This window comes from Rhinatrema bivittatum, chromosome 5 (assembly GCF_901001135.1).
Source record: "Rhinatrema bivittatum chromosome 5, aRhiBiv1.1, whole genome shotgun sequence".
NCBI lineage: Eukaryota > Metazoa > Chordata > Amphibia > Gymnophiona > Rhinatrematidae > Rhinatrema > Rhinatrema bivittatum.
Window position 1 is genome coordinate 306299733 of NC_042619.1, and position 17828 is coordinate 306317560.

At 50.9% G+C, this 17828-nt stretch overlaps 1 protein-coding gene across 2 annotated transcripts in view; it reads left to right on the forward strand.

The window, feature by feature from the left end:
- The first annotated feature begins 13793 nt into the window (after nucleotides 1-13793).
- LOC115092869 (PH and SEC7 domain-containing protein 4-like) overlaps nucleotides 13794-17828 on the forward strand; it is a 138185-nt gene continuing 134150 nt past the window's right edge. For both annotated transcript variants that reach the window (XM_029604247.1, XM_029604245.1), the window contains exon 1: nucleotides 13794-14063. The gene's annotated coding sequence lies outside the window, so the exon portion shown is untranslated. The remainder of the gene's footprint in view (nucleotides 14064-17828) is intronic.

Genomic DNA, 17828 nt, shown 5'->3' on the forward strand with positions numbered 1-17828 from the left:
TCCCTCTGGGAGGCGTAAATCCCCGCACGTAAGCGGGCCTCCTGCGCGCCGGGACGCGACCTGGGGGCAGGTCCGGAGGGCGCGGCCACGCCCCCGGGCCGCCCCGGGTCGTAACCACGCCTCCGGGTCCGCCACTGAAACGCTCCCGGCACGCCCCCTAAACGCCGCGCGGTTCGGGCCCGCCCCCGACACGCCCCCCTCGGAGAACCCCGGGACTTACGCGAGTCCCGGGGTCTGCGTGCGCCGGTGAGCCTATGTAAAATAGGCTCACCGGCGCGCAGGGCCCTGCTCGCCTAAATCCGCCCGGATTTGGGCGGATTTAGGCAAGCAGGGCTCTTAAAATCCGCCCCTTAGTTTTTTACAAAACTGGCCAAAAGTCAGGAAAAGCTTAATTTTTTTCAAAACTCTGGCTGAAAGTCAGGAAAAGCTTAGTTTTTTTGTTTTTTTTTACAAAACTCTGGCCGAAAGTCAGGAAAAGCTTAGTTTTTTACAAAACTGCCTAAAGTCAGGAAAAGCTTAGTTTTTTGTTTTTTTTTACAAAACTCTGGCCGAAAGTCAGGAAAAGCTTAGTTTTTTTCAAAACTGTGCCTAAAGTCAGGAAAAGCTTTTTTTTTTTTTTTAGGGGACACACTCATCGCAACACAGAGGTCTATATTTTTTTTTATTTCTCATGAGTCCTTGACTTCCAAATTGACTTTTATCCACCTCTGGGGCTGGAGTTAAATTTTCTGTGTTAAAAACTGTGCGTTGGGTGCCCCCATGCGCTTTCCTGCATGGGGGTGGAGTAGTAGCTAATGTCCTCATCCACATGCAATTTACATGTGATGGGCGCTATTGGCTCCGCATTTGTTTGGGCGCGTGTTTTGGACGTGCTAATCTCTTTATTGTATCAGGTGCTAGTCTAGCTCATCGACCCATGCACTAAGCTGAGCACACTTTATTGCATCAGCCCCAGAAGGATTTTAAATAGTAGAGAAATCCTCCTTAGATATTTCCTCCCCACTTATTTACTAGAGATTTAGTTCTAATCAAACCCTGTGCAGGTGTCAAAGAAAAAGCTACTTTTCTTTCTCACTAGCTGCAGCTACACAGGCATGCTTCTGGTCCTGTCCAAATCTCTCTGCAATCTGGCTCCAAATTGTTCCTTTCCCATGTGCAAAAGCAGCAAACACAGGTATTGCTCAGCTCAGCTGCTTCTTTACTGTTATTTCGAGTCCAAGTTCGAAGAGACTCCATTTCTGTAGAAGGCTCTACAGGTTAGCAAGCAATAAAAAAAACCAAAACCCAAAAAACACCACAAAGGATCTCTCCATTAGAGTTAATGCAGCTCTGCTTTTCTCTCTCCCAACACTGTTCTTCAGGGGCCCAGACAATAAATTATTTTTTAAAACTCTGTTATAATACTAGCAGGTTATTGCTAACAAACATGAGGTCAGGGTTGTGTCCTTAATTCAGTCAGTGGCTGTTGAAAAATTTGGGTTGTTTTTGGTCACACACTAGGCAGTGGTCCCCAGTCTGCTCCAAGAGAAGTTTCTGGCCACTCTGTTTTTCAGGATATCCATATTGAATATGCATGACATAGATTTGCATACAGTGGAGGCAGTGCATGCAAATCTATCTCATGAATATTATCGGTGGATAACCTGAAAACCAGACTGGTTATGGCCTCCGCTAAGATTGAGTTGGGTCCACTACAGTAGGCCATGGTGTTGTGTGCCTATCCAGTCTTCCACTAGTTCACCATTCATGTTGGTCTCATTGTATCCCCTACAGTATACTATGGCACCTGACATTTCCAATGATCACCGGTCATAAGTGATTTGCGAGATTTCCTAAAAGTGAAACATACTTCTAATGTTGTATAAAAATATATGATTGAAGACTATTTATACGTCAAAATGCAGAAGAGGCTATTTTTTCTTCACTTGAAGGGTAGCAGATGCATAGAACAGCCTCCCAACCGAGGTGGTGGAGGCAGAACAGTAGCAGAATTCAAGAAAGCTTGGGATAAGCACAGAGGATACTTAGCAATAGGGAAGGAAGGTTAAGGCTGGAGATTAAGTGAGGCCTGCGTTAAGGACCAGGTCTTCTATTAGGAATACTAGGGAATTGCCTAGAGTGCTACAATTTTGGGGGCAGCGGGAGGGATGACGGTTATCTTAGCAGCAAAAATCAGATGTTCTGTTTACTGCTCCAGCCCCTCCCTTCCCGGACAGTGTGTAAGGAACAGGAAGGGGAGAGGTTGAGAATGGAGTGCACAGGGCACAAGAAAAAACTATTTTGCTTCCTGTCCAGCCCCCTCCCCTCCTATTGTACTTCATCCCCCTTCCCCTTCTGTCTGCAGGGAACAAGAGAGAAGTGGTACATAAGAATATAAGAACTGCCATGCTGGGTCAAACCAAGGTCTATCGAGCCCAGGATTCTGTCTCCAACAGTGGCCTATCCAGGTCCCAAGTACCTGGCAGATCCCATAAAGTAGATCTAATTCCTATTATTCACTCCCAAAGTGAGCTCTCTTTATTCTACCTAACTATTAATGTCTTATGGACTATTTTATATCCCCTCTCAATTTGCTTTAGTCAAGTCAGTGCAGTGACGGTCGTCGGCCGCAAGTCGTGCACTAGAACTCCTTCTAGAACTCTGCAATCATATGTCCTAAATATGGCCACTAAGTGTCACCATTGGGCAATGACCATGACTGTCTCATCCCATGGGCTGTGAGAGCTGCCTCTGCAGCATCCCCAACCCTGGCCAAACCAGGAAGCAGGCCTGAGAAGCAAACTCAGGTCCTTCGGCATGGCAGTGGCATGGAGCCACTAGGCCAGCCCCACCAAGGTCCATCGAGCCAGCATCCTGACTCCCATAGTGGCCAGTAAGAGTCACAAGTACCTGTCAGACTCTAAAAATTGACATTCATTTTGGTTCACTAGTCTACCTGGCTAAAGATTGTTTATAGACTGTTCCTTCAGGAACTTGTCCAAACCTCTTTTAAACCCCGCTGTGCTAGTTGCCTTGATACAAAATTCCACAGCTTGATAGTGCACTCAGTGAAAAAGTACTTTCTATGATCTGTTTTGAATCTGCTGGTTGTTAGTTTCTTGGAGTGTCCCCTTGTTTTAATATTATTTGAAAGGGTAAATAACCATCCTTTATTTACCCATTTCAAACCGCTCAGCGGTGACTCTGGAGAGAACTGCAGAGCAAAGAAGAGTTCAAGTTTTATCTGTATATTTCTGTTTCTAATTTGTGGTCACTTATTCTGCATTTGGTGAGGATCTGTGTTCTGCTTTTGTGATCAAGGTGAGGTATCCTGCTAGTCTAGTGAACAATTTCAATGTAGGGATCTATAGCAGTCTGCCTTGTTATATTTTCCCTACAGGATGTTCTAGGGTCTGGTGTAATATTTGCATTGCTGCCTTTTCATAGGTAGGGGCTGTTGCTGTTTGAGTTCTGAGAGTTAGTGCTGTTTTGGTATAACAGGTTTGCTACATAACTTCTCAATGTCTTCTTTGAAGAGTTTTGTATTACTTCACAAACTTCCTCGTAATGAAGGGAATTTGAGTCACTTTTCCTGAGATGACAATAGAATATGAATTTTTTTTTTTGGTATGGGGACTGCAGAGGGATTCTTACAAAGTAAGAGAAATTTGGTGAAACATTCTAGTTCAGGCCAGCCAGCCATTTCAGAGATTATTTTTAAGCAATGCAGTATGGATTTCTTTTAATTTATAAATATATGTATTTCTTGAATTTTTTTGCAGTTCACCTCCAAAAATTAGATGACAGTCAACAGATACAGTAATATGATTTCTGAAACACATTTTTTAACAAAGCTTAATAGTTAAAATAAGATGTCCAATTATGTGTTTTTGCAGGATTGCTCTGGGAGGGGTGGTGATGGTCTCATCTTGATTGTTGGGGGCAGAGGGATAGGGGAGCCTATGGTCCTGAAAGTGAATTTGGAGGGCTGGGGGAAGAGCACAAGGCCAAAGATTCATCTAGGGCAGCGATTCTCAACCAGTGTGTCGCAACACACCAGTGTGTCACCAAGCACCGGCAGGTGTGATGCATGCTACCCACAGCTGGTGGGGCCAAAGACTGAAGCTGCAGGCCGCCGCTGGAGATCAGGATGGCAGGGCTGAAGACCCAAAGATCGGAGCTGCTGGCCGCCATCGCTGGAGACAGGGCCGGTGGGGCCAATGACTGGAGCTGTTTAACTGGGGGGCCAGTGTGTACGTGTGTGTGTATGTATGTATTTAAGATCGGGAGGGTGCTTCTGAGTCCGTGTGTGTATGTATGTGAGAGAAGGAGAGTGCTTCTGTGTGTGTGTGTGGTGTGACAGGGAGGGTGCTTGTGTGTTGTGTGGTGTGTATGTGAGACGGGGAGGTGCTTGTGTGTGTGTGTGTGTGTGGTGTATATGTGAGAGGGTGCTTGTATATGTGTGTGTGTGTGTATGTGAAGGGGAAGAGTGCTTGTGTGTGGTGTGTATGTGAGAAGAGGAGGGTGCTTGTATGTGTGAGTGGTATGTGCATGTGGCAGGGAGGGTGCTTGTGTGTGTGTGGTGTATATGTGAGGGGGAGGGTGCTTGTGTGGTGCGTATGTGGAAGGGGGAGGGTGCTTCTGTGTGTGTGAGGGAGAGATGGAGCATGTTTCTGGATAGCTGTGGCTGTGAGAGAGAGAGGGGGCATGTGTGTGATTGAGAGCCTGTGTGTGAGAAAGCATGTGTGTGATTGAGAGCTTGTATGTGAAATAGAGAGAGTATGTGTGTGTGATTGACAACCTGTGTGTAAGTGAGATAGAGAAAACATGTGTGTGATTGAAAGCCTGAATGTAAGTAAGGGAGAGAGAGAGCATTGTGTGATTGAGAGAGACTGGCCAGAGGTGACGTGTATATGTGTGAGAGAGACTGATCAGGGAGGTGACTGGTATGTGTGTGAGAAAGAGAGAGACTGGTTGGGGAGATGATTGGTGTGTGAGAGACAGAAACTGGTCCTGAGGACGTGACTGGTGTGTATGTGTGTGAGAAAGAGAGAGAGAGAGAGAGAGAGAAAAGAGACAGATTGTGGTCTCTAAGGAAGAGGACCGCGAGGACAGCTTCAGCAACTACTGCTGCTTCTGGTGTGGCCTCCAAGGGAAAGGAGTAGGAGAGTTGCTGGAGAGGGTAAGTAAAAGTGACTTTTTAGGTTCATTTTTCTTGATTGACTGCCATTTTCATTATTGGGTAGTATGTGATGTGCCTGCTGTTTTGAAATATTTTATTGGAGAATTTTAAATACTTTTTAAGAGTTTTTAATTATTAGATGTTGTTCTGTCCATCAGCTGTTTTGAAACATGTATTCATATAGTTTTACAATTATTTCTGTGTGGGAATCTATAACAGCTTGGCTTTTTTTGTTTCCCTAATTGGAGGTGTATTGGTGTTTAGGGCCTGGTTTAATATTTGTAGTGTTGCCTTTTTATAGGTAGGGTTGTTCCATTTGGGGCAGATCTTTAAAACTGTGCACTGGCGTAGATTTGTTCACGCAATCTGGCACAAACAAATCTACGCCATATTTTATAACATGCAGGCGCTGCAGTGCGCATGTTATAAAATCCAGGGTCGGCACGCGCAAGGGGGTGCGCAATTGTGCAACTTGCGTGCGCCGAGCCGCACAGCCTTCCTCCATTCCCTCCGAGGCCACTCCAAAATCGGAGCGGCCTCGGAGGGAACTTTCCTTCTGTCCCCCCGCACCTTCCCCTCCCTTCCCCTATCTAACCCGGCCCCCAGCCCTATCTAAAACCCCTTTCTTACCTTTATCTGGAAAGATACGCCTGCCTCTGGGCAGGCATAACTTGCACGCGCCGGCTGGCTGCCGGTGCGCCATCCCCCGGCACCGTGGCTGTTCTGGAGGCCTCGGTCCCGCCCCCGGAACGCCCCTTTTTCGAAGCCCCGGGACATACGCGCGTCCCGGGGCTTGCGCGCCGCCGAGCCTATGCAAGATAGGCTCAGCGCGTGCAGGGGCAGCTTGGGGCAACTTTTCGGGGGTTACGTATGTTACTTATTTGTTGTGTTTTCTCAATAGGACATGTATTGGTGGTGAACTGCTGTCTATTTATAAGTAGGGCAATTGTGCCTGGCAGTACATAAGAAAATGCCATACTGGGTCAGACCAAGGGTCCATCAAGCCCAGCATCCTGTTTCCAACAGTGGCCAATCCAGGCCATAAGAACCTGGCAAGTACCCAAAAACTAAGTCTATTCCATGTTACCATTGCTAATGGCAGTGGCTATTCTCTAAGTGAACTTAATTAATAGCAGGTAATGGACTTCTCCTCCAAGAACTTATCCAATCCTTTTTTAAACACAGCTATGAGAAGGCGATCTGGCTGGTCCGGGATCGCCGCCATTAACGCGGGCTCGAGCGTCGGGAGCAGGCAACGAAGGAAGGAGGGAGAGAGGGGGGGGGGCTTAGGAGAGGAGTTAGATAGGCACCAATGGGAGGCAGCAAATTCATATGCTGCCTCGCCATTGGTGGACGGCAGAGCTAGTGGGTGGAAAGAGCAAGGACTCAGGCAGTTGGGAATCAGGCAGCGTATCGAACAGAGGTTTTTTGCTCGCTGCGAGCCTGTTTTCCAATTGCGCAATCTTTGCTTTCCGGTTTTTCTTTTCAGAGCGAGCGCGTAATAGCTATGCGGCGTGCACGGGGTCAGCTGGCGGAGAAATCGCGAGGGAGGTCTGCCAGGCCGGCGGCGGCGCCGGTGGTAGCAAGCGGCGGAGTTGCGCTGGAGCCGGCTCGTGTGCTGGGGGCTCAAGACCTGGTGCACGCGGTGAGTGCGGTCATTCTTCCGGGGCTGCGGCCGTCGCCCCCCTTGCCGGCCCCCCCCCCTCCTGCTTTCTTCCAGGGCGGCCCTTCGGCTGAATCGGGTGAAAGTGGCCCGGAGCCCGATAGCCCCCCCCCCCTGGGTAGCCCGGGCACGCACTTCGGCCTGGCCTTTGCTCGCGGTGCGAAGGGACCCTCCCTCCCGCGGCCGGCGGCGGCCGTGCCAGTCCCTGAACCCCTGTTGCCTCCGGGGCCTCCCCGCGTGGGTTCGGACGAGCCTCGCGCCCCAGCTCAGGGCGGGGCTTCGGTCCCTGCTGCGGCTCCTCCGCCTGCCTTCCCGGGACTCCCCCGCTCACGGAAGGCGCGACCTCGGCGCCGCGTTTCAGCGCGACCGGAGACTACCAGCCACGTGGCCGATGGGGCCGGCAGCAGGCCTAGCCCCATGCGGCCCAGAGCGCGTTCGGGACGGCCTGGCAGGAGCAGGAGCTCGGCCTGGAGCCTCGACGCGATGGCACCGGAGGCCTCTGCTGGGTTCGGAGGGGTGGTAGCTTCGGTGGCCAGTTCTTGCGTTGGCCCCGGTTTTTCCTCCTGCCCCCTCCCCCCTCCCGCGTTAGTGCAGCCCTCTGCTCCTATGCCGGGCTCGGGTCCGCGGGACACAGCGGCGTTGCTCGCTGATATCCTCGGGCACATGGCCCGGTCTGGCTATCGCTTCATACAGGGGCCTGTCGATGGCCCCGCTGGGGGTGGTCAAGGCTTCGGGGGACGGTCTACAGCGCACGCGCCTCTCGGAGCGGGGGAATTTTTTCCCGGTTGCACGGGGGGGTTCGGTGGGTCAAGGGAGGTGGAGGACCTTACTGGGCAGTTTGCCGGTGCCGGAGTGCCCTTGGTAGTTGGTGCTGTACGCAGCAAGGAGGCCGGTGGCCAGAGGGGTTTTTCCGCAGGTGCCGAAGGGGATGATTTGCCTGGCCCGTCCAGCCGTGAAGCCTGGAGGAATCGCGAGGTTCAGGGTTCCGGTGCCGCTCCCGCCCATGGGTCGAGGGCCGTCGGTGGTGCCATGCGGGAGACAACCGGCGTTGTGGACGTGGGATCTCCGGTGGCAGGCGCCGTGGGCGTCCTGGATGCTGCAGGTAAGCAAGCACGGGGTGCGGTGCATGACAAGGGGGGGCGTAGGTCCAGAAGGGAGTCCAGTGAGGGCTCCTCCTCGTCTGGGACGAGCTCTAGCGGGTCGAGGCCGAGTAGGGTGGTGGTTTTGGGGGAGGGGCCCAAATGCGACGTGGGTCACCCAGCGTTGGCGTCCCTGTCTGAATTGTGGGAGGAGGTTCCGACACGCTTAGTCAGGCGCATTCGTAAGCGTAAATTTGTGAACATATTTAAATTGCTAGAGGGTAGGCGGGGAGGAAAGAAGCTTTCCAAGAAGGCTAAAAAGCATCTCAGGAGGAGCGGATCGTTACCGCGCATTCCAAAAAACATTGTGAATTGGATGCGGGGGTTTTTAAGGCTGGCGAGCGTAGTCAGTCATTTTGATCCTTCCCAGTATGGTGCTTTACTGTCCTACGCGGATAGCATCTTGGGTGCTTTCCGGGATTACGACGGTTGGGCTTGGCTCAACTATGACGAGAAATTCCGGGACAAGATGGCGGGGAATAAGTTTATGTCCTGGGGTGCCCAGGACATACATCTGTGGCTGACGCAGATGACGAACAAAGGTCTGGGATCGGCACGGAAGAGTCCGGTGGGAGGGGGGGCTAGTTTGTTGGCGGGCCCTTCGGTGGTTGGCGGTGGCAAGCTGCAGTCCTTTCGGGCGGGGGGGGCGCGGGCCGGGGAGTCTGTGCCCCGAAGCGGGGGTGGGGCGGCGGACGTGTGCTGGCGGTACAACAAGCTCACGTGCTTGTTTCCAGAGTGCAAGTTTCGGCATGCCTGCTCCACCTGCGGGGGAGCCCACTCAGCCGTTAAATGTTCTCAGGGGGCTGGGGGGGGGGTTGGCAGGGGACCCAAGTAGGTCCCTTTTAGTATGCAAGGCGGACTCACCTATCCGGGTGGAGGAGTTAGTGGCGGGCTTGCACGATTATCCGGATAGGGTAGCGGCTGAGTTATTGAGGGCAGGGTTTAGTCAAGGGTTTCGTATCCCTTACCGGGGACCGGGGCAGGGGGGTAGAGCTCGGAATTCTAGGTCGGTCGTGAGATTGGCCTCGGTGGCCAGGGCGAAACTGCGGGAGGAACTGGCGTTGGGCAGGGTGGCGGGCCCCTTTTCGGTCCAGCCGTTCGAGCGTATGCACTTATCCCCCTTGGCTGTTATTCCAAAAAAGGTCGAGGGTAAGTTTCGCTTGATCCTGAATTTGTCGCATCCTAATGGGGGGTCAGTCAACGATTTCATTCCCAGGGAGGCCTGCGCGGTGACTTATGCCTCCTTCGATGACGCGGTGGCGTTAGTGCGTAGAGCGGGGCGGGGTGCCTTGCTCGCTAAGGCCGACATCGAGTCGGCCTTTCGCTTGCTCCCGATACACCCTTCCTGTTTTCCGTTGCTCGGGTTTTACTTCGAGGGCGGTTTTTTCATCGATCGGTGTCTGCCCATGGGCTGTGCGGTTTCCTGCGCCTTTTTCGAGGCTTTTAGCACGTTTATCCATTGGGCCACGAGAGGGTACAATTTGTGCGATGATTCGCTGCATTACCTGGACGATTTCTTGTTTGTCGGTCCCGGTGGGTCGGATGCGTGTCTCCGGCAGTTGCAGGGTTTTCTGTGCACGGCGGCGCGTTTTGGTGTCCCTATTGCGCACGACAAGACAGAGGGTCCGGTTACCAGGTTGACTTTCTTGGGTATTGAATTAGACTCCGTGGCCATGGTGTGCCGGCTTCCTGCGGACAAGGTAGACAAGCTGCGGGTCCTGGTACATGTGGTTCGGGGTGCAGTTAAAGTTACCCTGCGGCAGCTGCAATCGCTGATCGGTTCTTTGAATTTCGCGTGTCGCGTCATACCCATGGGGCGGGCGTTCATACGCCGCCTGTCAGCCAGGACGATTGGGGTACGGTTGGGTCACCATTTTATTCGGGTGTCCCGGCCGGTCAGAGAGGAATTGGCGGTCTGGGACGAATTCTTGCAGTCTTTCAACGGGATCCGCATGATGTTGGAACCGGAGGTTTCCAGCGCTGCCCTGGACCTGTACTCAGACGCGGCGGGGGCGTCAGGTTTGGGGCTCTATTTTCGGGGCAGGTGGTGCGCGGAGCCTTGGCCGGCTGAGTGGGTGACAGGGGGTATAGTGAAGAATATTACCTTCCTGGAACTTTTCCCGATGGTAGTGGCACTCACTATTTGGGGAACGGATCTGGCTAACAAACAGGTGGTGTGGTGGTGTGACAACCTGGGGGTCGTGCAGGTGGTCAACCGGCAGTCGGCTAAGTGCGCCAAGGTATCCGCACTTTTGCGCGCTTTAGTTTTGTTGTGCCTTCAATTGAATGTTAGCCTGCGGGCGCAGCATGTCCCCGGGTCCATGAATCTCATCGCCGATGCTCTCTCTCGTTTCAAGTGGGACACGTTCCGGGCGGCGGCACCTCAGGCGGAACGGCAGGGGGAGCGGGTCCCCGAACACCTGTGGCACCTGGGACTGCTGAAACCTGGGCGTTGATCCGGCGATCCGTGGCTCCGGCGACCTGGAGGTCCTATGTGGCAGGGCATGCGGCGGTTACTCGTTTTCTGTTATCCGCGGGGTGGCATGGGGGACGGGTGCGGGAGTCGGAGATGGTGAACTTCATCATGTGGGCGAAGGGTGCTGGGTTCACTCTGGCGTCCGTCCGGAGTCAGTTAGCGGGGTTTGTCTTCTTTCGCAAGTTGGGGGGCGGGGATAACCCTTCGCGCGGTTTTCTTATCAAGAAGCTGTTGGCCGGGTGGGGTAGAGGTGACGGGATTCGGGTGGATAGACGGCTGCCGATTCGGCATGGGGACTTGATTGCGTTAGCCGACGGCTTGCGAGGGATATGCAGTTCGGATCTTGAAGTCTCGTTGTTTCGCCTGGCCTTTTCTTGGGCCTTCTTCGGTGCGCTGCGCATTGGGGAATTGGTGGCAAGGTCAAGGGGAGACCGGGGGCGTCCGGAGGGGTTGCTGGTCGGTGATGTGTGTGTGTCGGCAGAGCGCGTGACTCTGCGGATTCGGAAGTCAAAGACGGATCAGACAGGGAGAGGCGCCTGGATTTCGTTGATCCGGGCGGATTGCGAGTTGATCTGTCCGTTGCGTTTGGCCTTCGCTTATGTAGCAGTGCGGCCAGAGGCGAGGGGTTATTTCTTGGTACATGGGGATGGGTCCCCCCTTACTAGATATCAGTTTGCCGCGGTGCTGCGGCGGGTGGTGGTGGCGTTGGGTTGGGATGCGAGTCGGTATACATCGCATTCCTTTCGCATTGGCGCGGCTACCACGGCGGCCGAGCTGGGTTGGTCGGCAGCCAGGATTCGGGCGTTGGGGAGATGGAAGTCGGAGGTGTTCCGGGCTTACGTGCGGCGGTAGCATGTTCGCCTGGTGAGGGGTTTCTCTTCCCGGCCTGTAGGTAATGAGCATTTTTCTCTTGCAGATCGGGTTTGGGAGGCGTCGCGGAGGAACTGTGCCTGGATCGTGGGTCATTCCTTTATTCATCGAGCCTATCGCCGCGCTATGAAGAGGCCGTACGGCGAGCACTTGAATCTGGACTGCGCAGGCATCACGGTCCGATGGATTGGGAAAGGGGGGATGAAGTGGGGGGATTTATGCGACATCATACAAGGCAACATTGACAGATGGGGTGTCCCGCGATGGATTCTTATCCACTTGGGGGGTAACGATATTGGCAGGATGACTTGTAGAGAGCTCATCAAAGTTATGCGGAAGGATCTGGCTTCCCTCATGAATCGTTTGCCCCACACTACATTGGGTTGGTCGGATGTAATCATTCGCATCAAGCATCGGGTGGAGCCTTTATGGCGCAATGGAGTGAAGAAATTGAACCGCCAAATTGGCAAATGGTTAGTGCGGGAGGGGGGTTTCTGGGTTCGGCATCAGTGGTCTTGGGTGCTTTTAGACGGCTATTTCCTCGGGGACGGTGTCCACCTGTCTGACATCGGTATTGATCTCTTCAATGATGCCTTGGAGGAGGGGATTAAGCAGCAATTGGGTGTACAGCGGCCGCAGTGGGGGAACAAAGACCAAAGCTAGGTCTTTGTTGGTGGCGGAAAACCCGAGCCATATGTTGTTTGTATATTGTAAATTGTGACGGACTGTGCGGAGGGGGGGGGAGGAATGCCCGTGTAGCTTGGGGCCGCTACACGGGAAGGCCTAAAGAGCAAGAGGGGGGCCGATGCTCAGGCCGCAAGCTTACCCTCGCTGTGACGCGGCGGGGTGAGTGGGGGAAAAGGGGGGGCCAAGGTTAGCTTATCACCGGGCTGCGGTGTAAGCGAAGAGGGGATGAGGTGGAGGAGGGGGGGGTATGTTGAATTAATGTTAAGAATTTGGCTCGGGTTAAGTTTAATAATAAACTGCGGCCTATTGTTATTACCATACTAAAGTTTGTGCGTCTCATTTACCAGGGCCAGGGTGGCGGGGGGGGGTAAGGGCAGCAGCCGGACGATGGTCTCGAGTCCCCGTGTTAGAGAAGGCGATCTGGCTGGTCCGGGATCGCCGCCATTAACGCGGGCTCGAGCGTCGGGAGCAGGCAACGAAGGAAGGAGGGAGAGAGGGGGGGGGCTTAGGAGAGGAGTTAGATAGGCACCAATGGGAGGCAGCAAATTCATATGCTGCCTCGCCATTGGTGGACGGCAGAGCTAGTGGGTGGAAAGAGCAAGGACTCAGGCAGTTGGGAATCAGGCAGCGTATCGAACAGAGGTTTTTTGCTACCCGCCCACCCTCCCTTTTTTGCTATGTTTCTTGTTGTGGACTTTATGCATGTCGCAGTGGTGGCGGAAAACCCGAGCCATATGTTGTTTGTATATTGTAAATTGTGACGGACTGTGCGGAGGGGGGGGAGGAATGCCCGTGTAGCTTGGGGCCGCTACACGGGAAGGCCTAAAGAGCAAGAGGGGGGCCGATGCTCAGGCCGCAAGCTTACCCTCGCTGTGACGCGGCGGGGTGAGTGGGGGAAAAGGGGGGGCCAAGGTTAGCTTATCACCGGGCTGCGGTGTAAGCGAAGAGGGGATGAGGTGGAGGAGGGGGGGTATGTTGAATTAATGTTAAGAATTTGGCTCGGGTTAAGTTTAATAATAAACTGCGGCCTATTGTTATTACCATACTAAAGTTTGTGCGTCTCATTTACCAGGGCCAGGGTGGCGGGGGGGGGGTAAGGGCAGCAGCCGGACGATGGTCTCGAGTCCCCGTGTTAACTAACTGCTGTTATTGAGATAACACCAGAATATATTTTTTGTATGGTGAGTTGTACAGGGAATGTTCTAGTTCTGCTTTATACCCATTGCTGAGGGGCGGGGGTGGTCCCTATAGATGCAAAGTATACATTTACATTTAGCCTTGTGACTGTCATGTGTTATTCATGTGAGAGCTATCTATCAGGTGTGTCCCGACAGAAAATAAGGTGGGGGTGCCTAATATCCTTGTACCTGCCCTTTCTGCAATATTCATTAGGCAGGGAAAATAGGAAGACTACCTGGGCCATGCTGACATTATAGGCTCTTGAAATCTTGCAGACAGTTGATTGCCGAGAAGTGTCAGGCGCTGGCAGGATTTCATGGGTTCCTGTAGGACCAGCTGTAACAAACATCACTATGCGCCCATGCTTCCCTGCAAGGTTTTCTGCTACCTGAGGAGCAGACAATTTCAGCAGCTCTGTGCCAGGGCTGCATTGTGTAAATACCAGGCACTGAGAATGTATGGTGTCCGGGCAGGGATACACCACTCACATCCCGCTGACAGTCTTTGCTGTCAAACCTGTTTCACTGCCCTGGAATCCAGGCTGAAATTTGAGACCTACTACTTTTTTTTTTTTTGTCCTTGTTAATTATTTCCTGTATACCCTGTTGCATCGTCCCAGTCAGAAGTCATCTCTCTGCACCACCCACTCCTGCGCGGCTCTGCCGCGATCTTTGCTTTCACCATCGCCTGGGTTGCAAGGGAAACGCTGGCCGGGAGACGTTTGCACCCAAGACATACGCAGGCTTTTGGCAGGAACGCTGGAGAGATCGAGAAAGTATGTGCGGAGGGGGTTCGAGGCAGGCACCGCTGGGAAATGAACCTGTCAGACTGGGAGGGAGAGAGGAGCTTCAGGCCTTTTCTCTTCAGCCAGGTCGCTGCACCCAATGGGTAAGTTCAAAGTCGCCTGATGCTAAGCAGTTCCTGTTTCTCTTTCCATATATATGCACAGATACATATATATATATATATTGATGTTTTTGTGCATATTATAACATTTTCTACAAAAGATCTGTACACAGAACATTTATAAGATGATATATATATATATATATATATATATATATATATATATATATATATATATATATATATATGTGTGTGTGTGTGTGTGTATAAAGGCAGCAACTCCATGCCTCATAAGCACTCCAAGGTGCACAGCTCCATTTCACCAGTCTCAGGAAATGAACATTCTTGGCATTTCAAGCCCAGAAACAAAGCCCGAGATAGCGATCAGACCTAGTCTGTTGCAGATCTACTTCCCACAAGCCCATTCGCTCAGGGGCATGTAAGATCTCTGGCACGCAGGGATGACATTCTACATATTTTCCTTGTCGGGTTTTTTTTTTTGTTCTTTTAATTCAAAATTATTTTCATTGCTCTGTTGGTCAGAGGGAAAACCATAAAGGATACACCCATGAGGATTAAAAACATACCAACCCCCAACCCCCCCCCCCCCCCAAGTCCTACAGGTTTGTTTGAATTAACTATTCGGTTTGGCCTGACCACAAGGCTTTTTTTGTTTCCTGTTCTGTTTATCCAAACAGTGACTACTTCCACTGAATTATAGATTATTTTAAAAAATGAGAACATGAGGGCAGATAAAGAGCACACAGCCTATCCAGTGCCCTGCTCAGCTTTATAGACCCTTCCTGTCCCTCAGAGATGCTCTGTGCTTGTCCCATGCTTTCTTGAATTCTGATACTGTTCTGTTCCATGCGTCTACCACACATTCTGTAAAGAAATATTTCTTTGGGTCACTCCTGAATCTACCACCTGTCACCCTCATCCCATGACCCTTCATTTCAGAGCCTCCTTTCTGTTAAAAGAAGTCCGCCTGCCGTGCATTTAGCCTTTGGAGGCATTTAAATGTCTCTTTCCCTCCAGGGTATACATGTTTAGATATTTAAGTCTGCAGACCCCTGGACTCTGGTTTATATCCTTTTGAAGGTGTGGCTTTCTAGAATTCTGCACGGGATTCCAAAGGAGGTCTCACCACAGAGTTTTACAGAAGCCACATCGCCTCCGCTATCCTGCTGGCTATTCGTCCCCCTCCTGTGCACCCAAAGCCTCCTCTTGGCTTTTGCCTTCACCTCACCTACCTGTTTGGCCACCTTCAGATCATCAGATGCTGTCACCCGCAGATCCTGCCCTTGTACTACTCTCTTGGGTTTTTGCAACCCAAATGCTTCATTTAGCATCAAATCTTAGCTGCCAAACTCTAGTCTAGACCATTCCTCAAGCATCGCTATGGAAGCTTAGCAACAAGCTTTTTTTGAATAGCGGACATTACAAATCAGCAATATGGCACGAAAGTGAAACACTCTATTCAGGTAGCAACGTTTTCATGGTTCAATAAAACTTTTCTGCTCTTGTTTCATGTGTCTGAAATCTCGTGTTTAGGCCATCACGTAACATTATTCGATAGTCAAACATTAAACCTGATTATTAGGCATTTTGGACAAATAGCAGAAGAGATATTGGGAACAGTCCTGAACACGATGAACCTTATTCAAAAATGTTTGGGGCCTAGGGAATAAAGTAGTGTGCTTTGCTGTGTAAATCCGTTTTGGGATGTAGAAATGAAGAAGAATAAATATTCCATACATGAGAATTGTTTGCTATTGGCCTACTGCAAAAATTCTTTATTGGAAATAGCTTGAGCCCCATGTGTGTGTGGAGAGATTCCTCCCAAGGGATGTTACTCCTGGGATGGATAGGGAGCCAGCTGGAGCGATGGTCATCTCTCTCCTTCAGCAGTTTAATCCAGTGCGTGATTTTTTTGGCGTCCTTTGCAGTTTTGCACTGCAGAGGCCTCCCTTAGCAAGGAGTTCATCCTCTGACTTGCCCTGGAGTGCAGCGGACCTTCGTTTTAATGTCCATGTGTCAATATCAGAGAGAGAGAGAGAGAGTTATGGCAGCTGTGGGTACAGATAATGTGGGTGAAGGGTACGGCATTAGTTATTTCAGCAGAAACATTTCCTAGCCGTGAGTTATTTATTGGCAGCTCATAGGCTCCCTATGGCAGGTTTTATCTGTTACCTGCAGTTACCCCCCCTTAACATCCAAAAAGTGAGGGTTGCAATGTTAATAGTTATTTACAGTATTTGAAGCATTATGGGCTGTTAGGGTTCCTTATCTGATACCTAAGGGCCTGATTTACTAAGGCTTTACACCCATTCTGTGTCTATGGGAAAAAGGTTTAAAAAATGAGGCCCTTAGTTTGTTAGAGTTCAAAGTTAATCCGGCCTGATTTATGTGTGTGTGTGTGGGCCTGTCTCACATCGTAGGGGACATTTTAGCTTCAGCTGAAAGGTAAGCAGTGTTTTTATGGCACAGACAACACAGAAAGTTTTGTTTTTTTTTGTGATTTTAATGATGAAAGCTGCAGGGAAGTCAAGGGAAAATGGTCATAGTGATTCTGCAAGATGCAACCATGGGCACGTTTTTGTTTTTCCTAAAATTGACATGATAGTGTCACCTGAAAGTGAGAGAGCCACCTGCTGTAAGGCCTGTTCCTGAAATGAATTCATTTTCTCATGGTCTGAAGTCTCAGAGGTAACCCTGGAAGAGCTGGAGAGCCAGTCAGGTCAACGCTGTACCTGCCGCGGGAAGGTAGAAGCCTGGAAATGAAGGGTTCCCTATAATCTCTCTTCGCTCATTTTTGTAGACCTTTCTTGAAGGGTTACTATAGCAATCTATTCTCTTAATTATTAACACGCAGAGCACAACTGCCTGACTGTTGTGACTGTATTGTATGGTAAAGTCCTCATGGAATAATTCTGCAAATGAAATCATTTCATTTGGGCTTCCAAAGCATTTTGCTTGTGCCCCAGACCTGCCTACCGCAGTGCACTGGAAATCCACATGGAATATGTTTCAGATTCTGGAAAAACCGAGGGCCGAATGAAATAAGGAGCACTCAGCCGAGCGCACAGTTTCTGTGCCCAGTTTCTGCCTGCAAACTTTACTTCTGACGCAGCAAGGCGTTTTGTGCACAAACATACGCATGTAAAAGTATGCATGCTGCTTAGCACACTTGCGTGGAAATCCCATGCTAGTGAAGGCTTTCATGATTACCCCTCTCCCCAATGCAGAGACCGTGCTGGCATGCCTCGTGTTTTATTAGCGCTGGAAAGTTTACTCCTGATCAGAGGTTTCTTGTGCTAACAGTCTAAGGACAGGAGCTGGCCTTCCGGTGCCGGGACCTATGGTTTGTGTGTGTTTTCTGCGCATCAAATATGATTTATGTGCACAAAAAAAAAGTTTCAGTGCTGAAAGCAGTTGTATTCGCATAAATAATATTTCATGCGCACAAAAGAATTTTTTTGTGTATAAATCATGTTTAGGTGACTCCTCTGCCTGAGCGCACATTTTAACCTGGGTTTGTGCGCACATTTTTGTGTCTGTGCGTATTTTTACCTCCCATTAGCGCATTTGTTTGCTTACTGCCATGGAATAAAATTATTTTTGCACTGGATTTCCGCACGCAGACTTAACACAGGGCTTATTACATCAGCCCCTGAGCAAGGAATGAGGACCTAGTGTTGCAGGTCCCTCAGACACCAGGGTAAAAGCATTCAACAAGATCAGTTTTCTCGCGCTGATCCTTAAGTGCCCACTGCTGAGTACCAGCTCCACCTGCTCAGATAATCG